Below are 12066 nucleotides of genomic sequence, written 5' to 3'. Positions count from 1 at the left end.
ACAAAATGTGAAAGTTCTGGGGGTTGAAAGAAATGTGGTACCTCAAAAAGCACATGTGATGGATACATACTGACTTCCTTTAGGGGGGAGAATCTTTTTTAGCTGAGAATTAAGCACATCTCTTTCAACAGATCTGCATAATCAAATATAATTATTTAATTATTGGTGAGCATGTCACTGATAGAGATAATATAAGAGTATGCTTAGTTTCATGAATAGCATCTATTTCAAGAATAGTATCATCTGGGGATCCCTGGGTGGCTCAGCGGTTTAGCACCTGCCTTTGGCCCAAGGTGCGATCCTGGAGTCCCAGGATCGAGTCCCACGTCGGGCCTCCAGCATGGAGCCTACTTCTCCCTCCTCCTGTGTCTCTGCCTCTCTCTCTCTCTCTCTCTCTCTCTCTCTCTCTGTCATAAATAAATAAATAAATCTTTTTTAAAAAAGAATAGTATCATCTTTAGTACAATATTCCTTCCAAAAGGTTGAAAGTTTGGCTCTAACAGATTTATCATCACTACTGAAGATAAAGGACAATAATTTAACTCTTAAGAGGTTCCAAATCTTCACCAAATAGCATCTCTGCAGGTGACATCTTTCCAGATGCATTTGGGTACAAAGGGCAGAGGCAAAGCTGTAATGAAAAAAAGATGAAGAAAAGGAGAGCACCAGCATGAGATCAAAGTACAACAATATTAACAGGAGTGAGGATATTTACATTTCAGAGAAGCAATGGCTGTGCTGACCATGAACTTCATCTTTCATCCACGTGAAGAACACACACTGCAGGATAGAGGCAGCATCCAGGTGGCAGATCAGCGGCCCTTTAGAAAAACTGACTGATGGATGTGCACACAGAGGCCTGACCTTAACTGTTCTTTAGAAAAGATGTCTACCTTACTTGGTACTAAAATTGGGTCAATCAGCAAATATTTTTATTCAATGTCTATTAAGTGAGAGATACAACAAGGTAATTTTAAAAATAACCACTCTCAAGAAGCTTACAATCTGGTATAAAAGCTTATAATCTAGATTCATTCTAAGCCCTCCCTAAATACTTAAAGAAGCGTGTATGTGTTGGTAAATGGTAAATATTTATATAGATCTTACATACATATATATGTATAATTATATATAGGACTACATGGAATTATATATGTATACACACACACACCCCTTGGTTCCACGCAAGAGCCAGAGCTACTTCTAAATACTATACACTTTCTACTCATTCCTGTCAGATGTTGATTATAAATTACAATGTAATTACCCAAACTATTAGTAAGAATCCAACTTAGTAGAAATCTTACCTACTAATCAACGATATTGAGATGGACTTAAAGAGCACAAAATGTTTTACATATACTAAATAATAACGGGAAATAATTATAACCAAAAGTACTTTTAATCTTTACAAGGCTGAAGAATCTCTCTGCACAGCAGAAATATCTTTGCTTTGTGCTTAACATAGAACATGCAACCCTTACAGCTTGCATTAAAATCCCAGGTTGGAAATTAAAAGCTCTAAGTCCATGAACTTCTGCAGGACTATGTACTTTGGGGTGCATTACCACAAGCTTCCTAGGTCCTGGACTCCTCCCCAGTGTCAGAGCTGCCGCTTGGGATTCCTCAGCTGGACCCAAGTAGAAGAGAGGTGAAAACCTGCCAGAGGCTGAGGAGATTAAGGTACTATCTGTACTATCACTAAATCTGGTTCTTCCTCCATTCTTAGAAGTGACTCTAGGATCTCTCTGGATTGGTGCCCAGAATACCTGGGCTCCTACTTGTCTACATGAATAACTCATTAATTCCTCTCCCTAGTTTTGTCACTCTGTAAAAATGGGGTTCCTTTCAGCTCTAATATTCTTTGTGAAGTGAGATGTATCATATGCATCACAGACTAACTAGTATTGGCTTTTTTTTTTAATTAATCAGAAACATCAAAGTCAACCTGTCAAGATCTGACTGTTCACGTATCATCACAGCTATATAGGACCACACTCTTTTTGTTTCAGAATTGGTATAGTTTCAGATTATCTATATATATATAGTAAGTGCTTTATCATATGGTCATATCCTCAAATGTTATCTTAGAATCTGGCTAGAGCTTCCTGGTAAGTGGAAGATATCTAATTGAAAAATTCAAAAATAGATTCTTTCCCAGTTTCCTTCTTCCCTCCAGCACTCTGAGGCTTCTGTGCTGCTCCTGTTTCAGGCTACCCAAGGTCACTGTTCCACAGTAGACCCCTCTCTCTTTTTACCTCAACATCTCCATCACTACTTGCCCATCTTATAAATCAAGCTGCTCAATCCTATCATATCTTAAAAAAATTTTAAAAAAGCAGCCTTCCTTTGTTCTCTCCTTTTTACACCAAAATTCTAGAAGTTGTTGTTCACAGTCACCATTCCCAGCTCCTCAGCTCCCATTCATTCCCTAAACAGATTTCTGCTCTCAGCAGTTACCTACAGAGCTCACCCCAAGAGCATCAGGGACATATTTCCAGCCCTTTCCTGCTAGAAAAAAACACAAATCAAAACAAAAAAACCCACCATAAAACCAGAAACAAAACAAAACAAAAAACAGAACAAATCTCCCCATTTTCATAATGGGGAAATGAGTTTATTAAACTGTAAAGTTTCTAGCAGTTATGAGTAGGAGACTGAGTCATAAGCCTTAAGTCATTATAGATCACCTTCAAATACCAGTATTCTTGGATTACTAATCAGCAATCAAGATCCTGCTCTTTTAGAGAGACAACATTTAGAGATGTCCCAAAAGCTTCCAGAATCCCAGAATCCCAGGAGCTCTTCAAATCAGTAACCTGTCTTCCCTAAAATTTATTATTTTATTTTGCTAATGTGATTTTGTTATATCAGAAGGAATTCCTTTTATATATCTTTTTGAATGTACTTCCTGTATTCTTCCATTACCTTTCAAATGCTAGAAATCTTTCATATACACAATTAAATTTTGCTTGTGTTGTTCAAAGTAAAATGATTATCCAAGCAATTGATTGTTCATTATTCTTGATTTATTGCTATTTTATAATGCGTAAGCTTTTTAAAGTTTTTTCCTAAGCTTATTGATTTTTCAAGTTCCAGTCTTCTTTTCCAGGCAGGTTCACGTTTTAGACTGCTCAAGTATTCAGTACTATGATTCTGATGTACTATTTACACTGCTACAAATTTGGAGAAATTTAGACAGCATTCTAAACAAGAGTTTAACCTGGAATGATGCAGAAACAAAAGAAAATAGATTGGAATGTTGAGTTAAAGTACCTCCAAGCACAAACAAGTAAGACCGTTCAAATAACTGCCGGGTTTCTTTAACGTCTGCTGACACTTAAAATTCTTCCTTTGTAAACAATACTGCCTTTTCCTTTCTTTTTTCTTTAAAGATTTTTTTTTTATTCATTTATGAAAGACAGAGAGAGAGAGAGACAGGCAGAGGCACAGGCAGAGGGAGAAGAAGGCTCCATGTAGGAGCCTGATGCGGGACTCGATCCTGGGACTCCAGGATCACACCCTGAGCCAAAGGCAGGCGCTAAACCGCTGTGCCACCCAGGGATCCCCAATACTGCCTTTTCCATTGGATTCTCTCACCATCTTCTAGTTGATTTCCACCTGCTGACTCAGGAAAACATGAAATCTCTACATCTACTTTCTCAGTGAATTCTAATTTTCATTAATCTTCCTTTTAGAGGATTCATTTTTATTAATAATTTCCACTCTCGGGGATCCCTGGGTGGCTCAGTGGTTTGGTGTCTGCCTTTGGCCAAGGGCGCGATCCTGGAGTCCCGGGATCGAGTCCCCCGTCGGGCTCCCGGCATGGAGCTTGCTTCTCCCTCTACCTGTGTCTCTGCCTCTCTCTTTCTCTATCATAAATAAATTTTAAAAAAATCTTTAAAAAAAATAATTTCCACTCTCACTAGTTCCCTTCTGTCTGATGATATCTGGTCCACATGGGCCACTAAAGTGGCTTATCTAGTCAACCACTCTCACACCTGTCTGTCCTGTGAACCACTCTGTGACTGAGAGCCACACAAGCAATCATGGAATCATCACTTTAACATTATTCCTTAATTGTTTATGGATTTAAGTTGTATGTTTCACAAACCTATAAAGTTACATAAAGGCAGAGTTCTTAAGCAATTCTAAAGTCCAGTGGCTAAAAAGGAAAGACCACCCAGGATGCACAATAGGACAATGATTGGAAAGCATGGAAATACCAATACTTAAATTAGCATCTCTAGTCAGTTTCAAAATAAACTGTTGCTTACACCATTAGTTATCATGGTCTTATGTATTTTAAATGCCTATATAAAGGTGGCAAAACTTAATGCCTTAGCATAGTAAGTGTGTGTGTACCTATATACTTATATACACATACATATGAAATATAATCCACATATACTTTGGGGGGGTTCTCCAGTATTGGGTCTTTTTCACTGTTTACTCTCTTAAAACATTGGGCTAATGCACATTTAACTGTAAAATTATGTATCTCTATTCTGCTTTAAAAACAATTCTCTTTCATTTCCAATGGAAAATAACTACCTGCTGGTACCTGACACCAAATTTCATTTACTATTCTGTAAGTTATGCATTCCATCTTATATTCAAAACTTAAGCTGTTCTTTTTATTATTTTTTTTCTGTCTCTGATCATTTCTGTCCTTTAGACTGTTCTAGCAGCTCTGCTGTCCACTTCATTCAGACTCTGCAGAGTGATTAAAAGTCTCTGCTTACTTTCAACTGTTCCAAGTATTGTACATTTCCCCACATGATTAAGCTTCTTTTCCTTTATCTTCTTTACCTCCCAATTTATTCTGCCACCTTTCTAGTTACCTGAGCTCTTTTAAATTAATATTTGGGCCTTAAAAAAAAAACCTTAATTATTATTAGTTCTTTCTCAAAGGAGTTCCAAAATCATAAAGTTGGTATGTTACTATTCTTATACTATCATCTTCTCCTCCATCTTGAAAACTGGCTCTCAAATTTGTTTCCCCAGTTCTTTTTTTTCCTAGCTACAAAATATATCACTAGGGATGGCAGGCTTATAACTTAGTATCATATCATCAGTTAATCTATTCATACCACACATTCAACATCCTTATAACTCAGACTGGAACTGTTGTAAATCAATCTTTCAATCAGCAACTTATAAAACAAAATTTTTTAAGACATTGATTGGTTCAAAAATTATTATGGGTCTGCATATTTCTTTACTATGAGTAAAGAAAAGATCAATACAGATCTTTCCTGTCTCACATATAGAAAGAATCAATCACTCTTTTCTTTGCATTCCCAAACATCTCTACCATTGTACTTATTATGCTTGTGTTATTATTTGTATAATTTTTTTTGGAAATCCACCCATGTTTCTTTCTTTTAATTTTTTTAAAGATTTTATTTATTTATTCATGAGAGACATAGAGAGACAGAGAGACAGAGACAGAGAGGCACAGGCACAGGCAGAGGGAGAAGCAGGCTCCATGCTGGGAGCCCAACATGGGACTCAATCCCAGGTCTCCAGGATCACATCCTAGGCCGAAGGCAACACTAAACCTCTGAGCCACCCAGGCTGCCCCATCGACCAAAGTTTCTTTTCTTTCTTTCTTTTTTTTTTTATTAAAAGATTTTATTTATTTTTTCATGAGAGAGAGGCAGAGACACAGGCAGAGGGAGAAGCAGGCTCCATGCAGGGAGCCCAATGCGGGACTCGATCCCAGGACTCCAGGATCATGCCCTGGGCCGAAGGCAAGTGCTAAACTGCTGAGCCACCCAGGTGTCCCATCCACCAAAGTTTCTTGCACATAAATGATACTCAATAAAAATCAATTGAATCAGTGAGGTCACAAACAAAGCAAATCAAAGCAGAAGTCAAAGGATTTCCTCACAATTTATATTTGGATAATTTCCAAATGGACTAAAAATTTTAATGTAAGAAATTAAAGTATAAAGGTAATAGAAGAAATAATGAGAAAATTCCTCATATTATAACCTCAGCCAGTGTAAATCTTTTGTAACTATGCCACAAAGAATCCATACAAGAAAATCTTATTATACTTAAAGTAGAAATCAAACATTTCTGATAGCAAAAACTATGGCAAGGAAAGTCAAAAGATAAACAGGAAAAAAAATGAAAATTCATATCTCAAAGTGCGCAATTACCTGTTAAAGAATTCCTACAAACCAACAAAAAAGAGGAAAAAATGACCCAATTCAAAATTACTCAAAATAATATAAATAGGTCACCAAAAAGGAAATAAAGTTGTTAAATATATAATAAAAGTTGAATCCCAAAAGAAAAATACAAATTCAAACTATAACAAAACACTGGTTTTTGTTACACATCTGAATGGCAATGAGTCAAAGCCAGGTAATATAATGTGTTGATAAGAATGCAAAGAATCAGTTTTAAACATAGTTTGGTGAAAGTATAAACTGGCACTACCACTATAGTGGGCAGTATAGCAGTGTCATCAAAATCACCAATGTCTGTAGACTCTACCTCCAGGAATTTATCTTTCATATCTATTAATATACATGCCAGGGCAGCCCTGGTGGCTCAGCAGTTTAGCGCTACTGGTAGTAGACCCAGTAACTGAGTTTAAATATGCATCTTTAATCAATGCATATTGATCATGCATCATGAATAAATTATATTTCCTGATTTTAAAAACCCACAAAGTTTAAATATGTATCTTTAATCAATGCATACTGATCATGCATCATGAATTAATGAATTAATGATGTTTCTTGGTTAAGAAAAAAACAAACTTAATTTAGAGGATCTATTTACAATGGGTTAAGAATTTACTCACCAGAGAGAAAATTTGAGTTTTATTAAATCCTAATCCTACTGAAGCACTTAATACACGCTAAGCCATTATGGGTATATACTCGTATCTACTATGTTCCCAACCACCTTAGAAGGTGGATACCATTATTATTTCCACTATACAGATGAAAACACTGAGGCTTGGCTGAGTTAAATACCATCCAACTCTAAAACTCATGAAATAACCACTCTCTTACACTGCCTCTTGTGTGCCTCCAGTTTCTGGTTTCCAACTTACAGAAAGACTACAGATAAAAGTACAGATGAGTTTCAAGTCTGGCCCTTGGCCCTCTCACTCCAAACCCAAAATATCATTCCTGGCATTAGAAGACTAAATCTAAAATTCATGAAAATGTGGCTAAATTAAAATCATGCTTAAAAAAAAAAAAACCGAAATCTATTACCTTCACACTTCGTTTAGGCCAATGCATTTACATACTTTCATGAGTCATAGTGAACTCATGTACTTTCAAAAAATTGTATTGCATACCTATAACCTCCCACTGAACTGTCCCTATTAGCCTGGTATCTCTGACATCCTTTGAACTTGCAGAGAACTTGAGCTACATCTTGTGCTATAGTTATTTGAAAAGAAAGGTTATCACAGTCCTTAGTTCCATACGCTGCCAATACTGAGAGGTTCTCAAAGTGTGGCCCTGAAATGCCAGCACAAGCAGCTACTCAGAATGAACTGACAGGCAAATACCCAGGCCCACCCAAACTAGAGTTGCCAGGTTCAGCAAAAACAAAGCAAAAAGCAGGATGCCTAGTTAAGCTGAAATTTCAGATAAACAATGGACTTCTTTTATGGGGTAAATACAGTATCCCTCCCTATCTAAGGTTTCATTTTGCCTAGTTTAGTCACCACAGTCAACTGTGGCCCAAAAATATTAAATGGAAAATTCCAAAAATAAACAATTCCTCCATTTTAAATTGTTCTGAGTAGCCTGATAAAACCTCACGTGATCCCGCTCCATCCAGCCCCAGATGTTAATCATCCCGTTGTCCAGCATATCTGTACTACATATGTTGCCAGTCTGTCAACCATGTATCATCAGTATGTATGCGCAGGAAAAAAAACACTAGACCTAGGGTTCCATATTATCCACAGTCTCAGCCACCCAGTGGGGTCTTAGATTAGGTGCAGGGAACAACTGTATGTTCCAAATTCTGCATGAAACATCATACTTTAGAAATTAGTTGCTTTTTATCTGCAAGTTAAATTTAACTATGTCACTCTACACCAGAATCAAAAGCCAGTCAAAAACCTTTAAGGTGCATCCCAGCAATCAGCTGTAACAGGTCCTTTAACAGGTCAAGGTTGTGTGATGCATGCTTAAAGTTTGAGAACCACTGGCTTAGACTCAGCTCCCTCCCTCAGCCTCCCAGCCTTCTAACCTAGTCTGTGTTAAGTTAAATCATTTGAGTAACACTATAATAGCCAGCATATGTATTGAACACTCTCTATGGAGACGCCTGAGTGGCTCAGTGGTTGGGCATCTGCCTTCGGCTCAGGGTGTGATCCCGGGATCCGGGATTGAGTCCCGCATCGGGCTCCTTGTGAGGAGCCTGCTCCTCCCTCTGCCTGTGTCTCTGCCTCTCTGTGTGTGTGTGTGTGTGTGTCTCTCATGAATAAATTTAGGGAAGGGGAGGGAAGGGGAGGGGAGGGGAGGGGAGGGGAGGGGAGGGAAGGGAAGGGAAGGGAAGGGAAGGGAAGGGAAGGGAAGGGAAGGGGGAAGGGAAGGGAAGGGAAGGGGGAAGGGAAGGGAAAGGAAGGGAAGGGAAGGGAAGGGAAGGGAAGGGAAGGGAAGGGAAGGGAAGGGGGAAGGGAAGGGAAGGGAAGGGAAGGGGGAAGGGAAGGGAAGGGGGAAGGGAAGGGAAGGGAAGGGAAGGGAAGGGAAGGGAAGGGAAGGGGGAAGGGAAGGGAAGGGAAGGGAAGGGAAGGGAAGGGAAGGGAAGGGAAGGGAAGGGAAGAAAACACTCTCTATGTGCCAGTACTCTCCATGGATTTTCTCTATGAATCACATAAACAACTCCACTGAGGAAACAATTATTATTAACTATTATTATTTCATAGATAAAAAAACTCAGAATAAAAAAGGTTAAGTCCAGCATCCAGCATGCTGGACTACCAACCTGCAAGGCATGCTCAATCCCTGGGATTAGCTTCCCTTTGACTCCTAATTAGCTATGATTCCCAAACCATTTTGCTATGGTAATGAATGGGCAAAGTCTTTACCAAGGCCACTGAGATTCTAATTCAAACTAAAAAGGGGACCCAAAACCACTAATCACCAAGTTAGAAGTTTCTAATGCAATTGCCTGGTCACCAGCTTAGAACCCTGGGTTATCTATCTATAGTTGGAGGGGTAAAGCTTGAGTCTACCTTAAACTCCTTCAATGCTACAAATTCAGACAGCTGGACATGGTCTTAGCTCAACCTGCAGTTCTAGAACAATCTGTAGCTATGCCTGAGATTAGGACATAATCAATTTATATTGGTTTCCTTTCTGTCCTCATATGTCAAAGGCCTTACATATTATAAACCTTTAAAAAAATACTAAGCGACTAGTGAAAATCTTAGCCTGTATCCTACTGGTCAGTCACCTAAATTTCAGCATTTTGACTGGTTCTAATCTTCAAAATTGATCATTAGAAGTTGGTTTAGTAAGACAAGCTAAAAGTATGACAAAAAGTAACTAAACCATCTAATTTAGCTTCTTAATTGGAGAAAGAGGGCAAAAAGGTAAAAACTTGATTTGATCTGCAACTGAGTAGGCAAAATATGAGAATTCATATCAAGCAAATCATCTTTCCATAAAGCTCAATATGACTCATACCCATGTCAACAAAAATAGATTCTCAAGACCTTCATATTTTTCTCTAGAGTAACTCCATTCTACAAAATCATGCCCAAGTGGGTAACTCAGCAAGAAAACTCAGATGGACAAAGTAGCTGGTGTCAGAGAGTGGTCTCAACATGTAATGAATTCAATTCCTGGCAACTGTGCCTAAACAAATTGCTATCATCATCCAATTTTGCATTCATGTTGAAAGTGCAGGCAAGTATATTTGAATCACTGTTTTACGGCCCTATTTTGCAAGCTTTTCATCTAGTATTGGGCTTGCTCATTTGTTCCAACTCATGCAACTTAGTTTTACCAAATCCATTTCCATGAAAACATAGACAGGAACCATGTATCAGACACCTCCCACTCCAACCACATAGAACGGGGCTACAGCTGGTACAGATTCAATTCAACTAGTAACAGGTGTTTGGAGGAAATGCTCCAACAGAGAAGTGCACTTGTGTTTAGGTTCTTAAAAATAAATGGAGCATCTTCATTTTTCTATACAAGCGAACCCATCTAACCCAGGCAACAGGAGATAAGAGGAAATCAACTGACCTATAACAACAGGGAAGTAATGGAGAAATAAAGCTGGAAACCTCCCAGCTAACAGCAGCTGCAGGGCAATGAAACTCCATGCTTACAGATGTTCCTGAGAGAGCTAATTTGCCCAATTTTGATTAACTTTTTAAAAATGTACACTTCAGACTTCAGAAAAAAGCCCATTTAATTCTGGAAACTTTAGTAACTAAGAAACATGGTGACCCTTTCTTCTAACACCTCAGTCCCTTTCAATTTTGCAGGTCAATAGAAATAGCCATTAAAAATGACCACTCATGGCAGTGTGTGACAACCCACCAGTACAAATCAAACAAATGATATTTAACACTCAACATCCCAAATGCTGATCACAAATAGTCCTCCTTGGCCATATATAGCCATCTGAATTGTTCTGTTTTGTTTCGTTTTTTTCCTTTTTCAAGTGGCACTGAAATGACCAGAAAAACTTCATCTTCTTTTCATGACTTTGAGTCACCAGCCTATCCCTGCAGACCAGTACATTCCTGATGAGTCTTTCTATTATTAAAATTAATGAGTACTCTGTTTGGCCACAGGGAGGCTAGCAACAGAGAAATTTGATGACTAACTCAGGAATTAAAATTAAAAGCTCTTATTAAGAGGCACAAGGATTACGAAGGACATATTAAGATCCTTTTATTTTAGATTTCAGAAGTAACAAGGCCCCAGTATGATACATGAGCCCCATAATGCATTAGTTGTATCATTAGACACTACAATGATTCAGTGCCCTCAATCCTTCTTTCAATTTGTTGCCTTGGTACAAAACAAGAATATTTCAGCTCTGCTTATCTGAAACTAATTGCAATTTTCCAGCTCTTCACACACTTGTGAGAACAGCTATGGTTAGACTAAAGCTAATATTTTTCCTAGGTAGGAAAGAACTCTATTTGTCAGGGGTATGCCATGACCACAGAAGCGGTAAGACCTAATAACAATGACAAGTCTGGAAGTGCCAGATAAATGAGATTTCAGAGAACCACAAGAACCAGAAACACAGGGCTGCAATTTCAGGAGGTGGAGGAATGTAGTAAAGCAGAACCCAAGAGTCAGAGAAGCACCAGGAGTCTAATGCAGAGGTCAGGCATGGCCTAGTGAAACCTGGCTGTCTTTTCTATCATGGTAACAGAGACCAACCCCTGGGCCTGCATGGCCTGGACCAGGCAAGCAGAACTGAGAGCAAGAGCACCCTTCCCAGAAGTTCAACTATTCTTTAACAGTAAAAAGCAAATGAACAAACCCAAACAGAGTCACCACTCCAACTAATGAGGAATGGCTAAGGCAATCCAGTCTTAATGAGTCAAAGAATGGCATTTAAAGCTGATGACAACCAAGTGTACATTATTTCTAGGGTTTCTAGGACTCTGTTCTGCATTGTACAGGTGGTAGCCAAGTAGAGAGAATGGCTTCTTAGAAACACTGGAGGGGGGGAAAAACTGAGGACTTAATTAAGACGTATTGGGACATACTGGCTTAAGAAGATGTAGAGGAACCTAATCACCTTTGGCACAGAACTGGATTTGTACTGTTTAAAATATTTCCAGTGGTGATTTTTACCTTATGTGCAAAGACAGGCAGTATTGACTGGCTATCCACAACTGATCCAATCTCACTCACCATGATGAGACTAAAATGCCAAATATGGCTTTGATCAACCTTATCTGCCAGAGGAGTGGTCAAGTGATCAGACATAAGCCAAGGTGGTCTGAAAAAGCTTTTCTTTTTCTGGCAACACGGGGATAAACTGACACATCCCATCCCTTACTCTCTTGCCTCAAACATGAATATAATGATTGCA

The 12066-nt window shown here is 38.5% G+C and overlaps 1 protein-coding gene and 1 long non-coding RNA gene across 4 annotated transcripts in view; one reads left to right on the top strand and one right to left on the bottom strand.

Moving 5' to 3' along the window:
- Positions 1–12066, bottom strand: part of EXOC4 (exocyst complex component 4) — a 755174-nt gene that overhangs the window by 466628 nt on the left and 276480 nt on the right. The gene's annotated exons all lie outside the window — the stretch shown is intronic.
- The window catches only part of LOC121474542, a 68268-nt gene continuing 57789 nt past the window's right edge, over positions 1588–12066 (top strand). For both annotated transcript variants that reach the window (XR_005983426.1, XR_005983425.1), the window contains exon 1: positions 1588–1683. This is a non-coding gene — a long non-coding RNA (uncharacterized LOC121474542). The remainder of the gene's footprint in view (positions 1684–12066) is intronic.

Source organism: Vulpes lagopus, chromosome 13 (genome assembly GCF_018345385.1).
Source record: "Vulpes lagopus strain Blue_001 chromosome 13, ASM1834538v1, whole genome shotgun sequence".
Taxonomy (NCBI): Eukaryota; Metazoa; Chordata; class Mammalia; order Carnivora; family Canidae; genus Vulpes; species Vulpes lagopus.
Note: the sequence above shows the minus strand (reverse complement) of the source record. Positions and strands in the feature narration are given on the sequence as shown.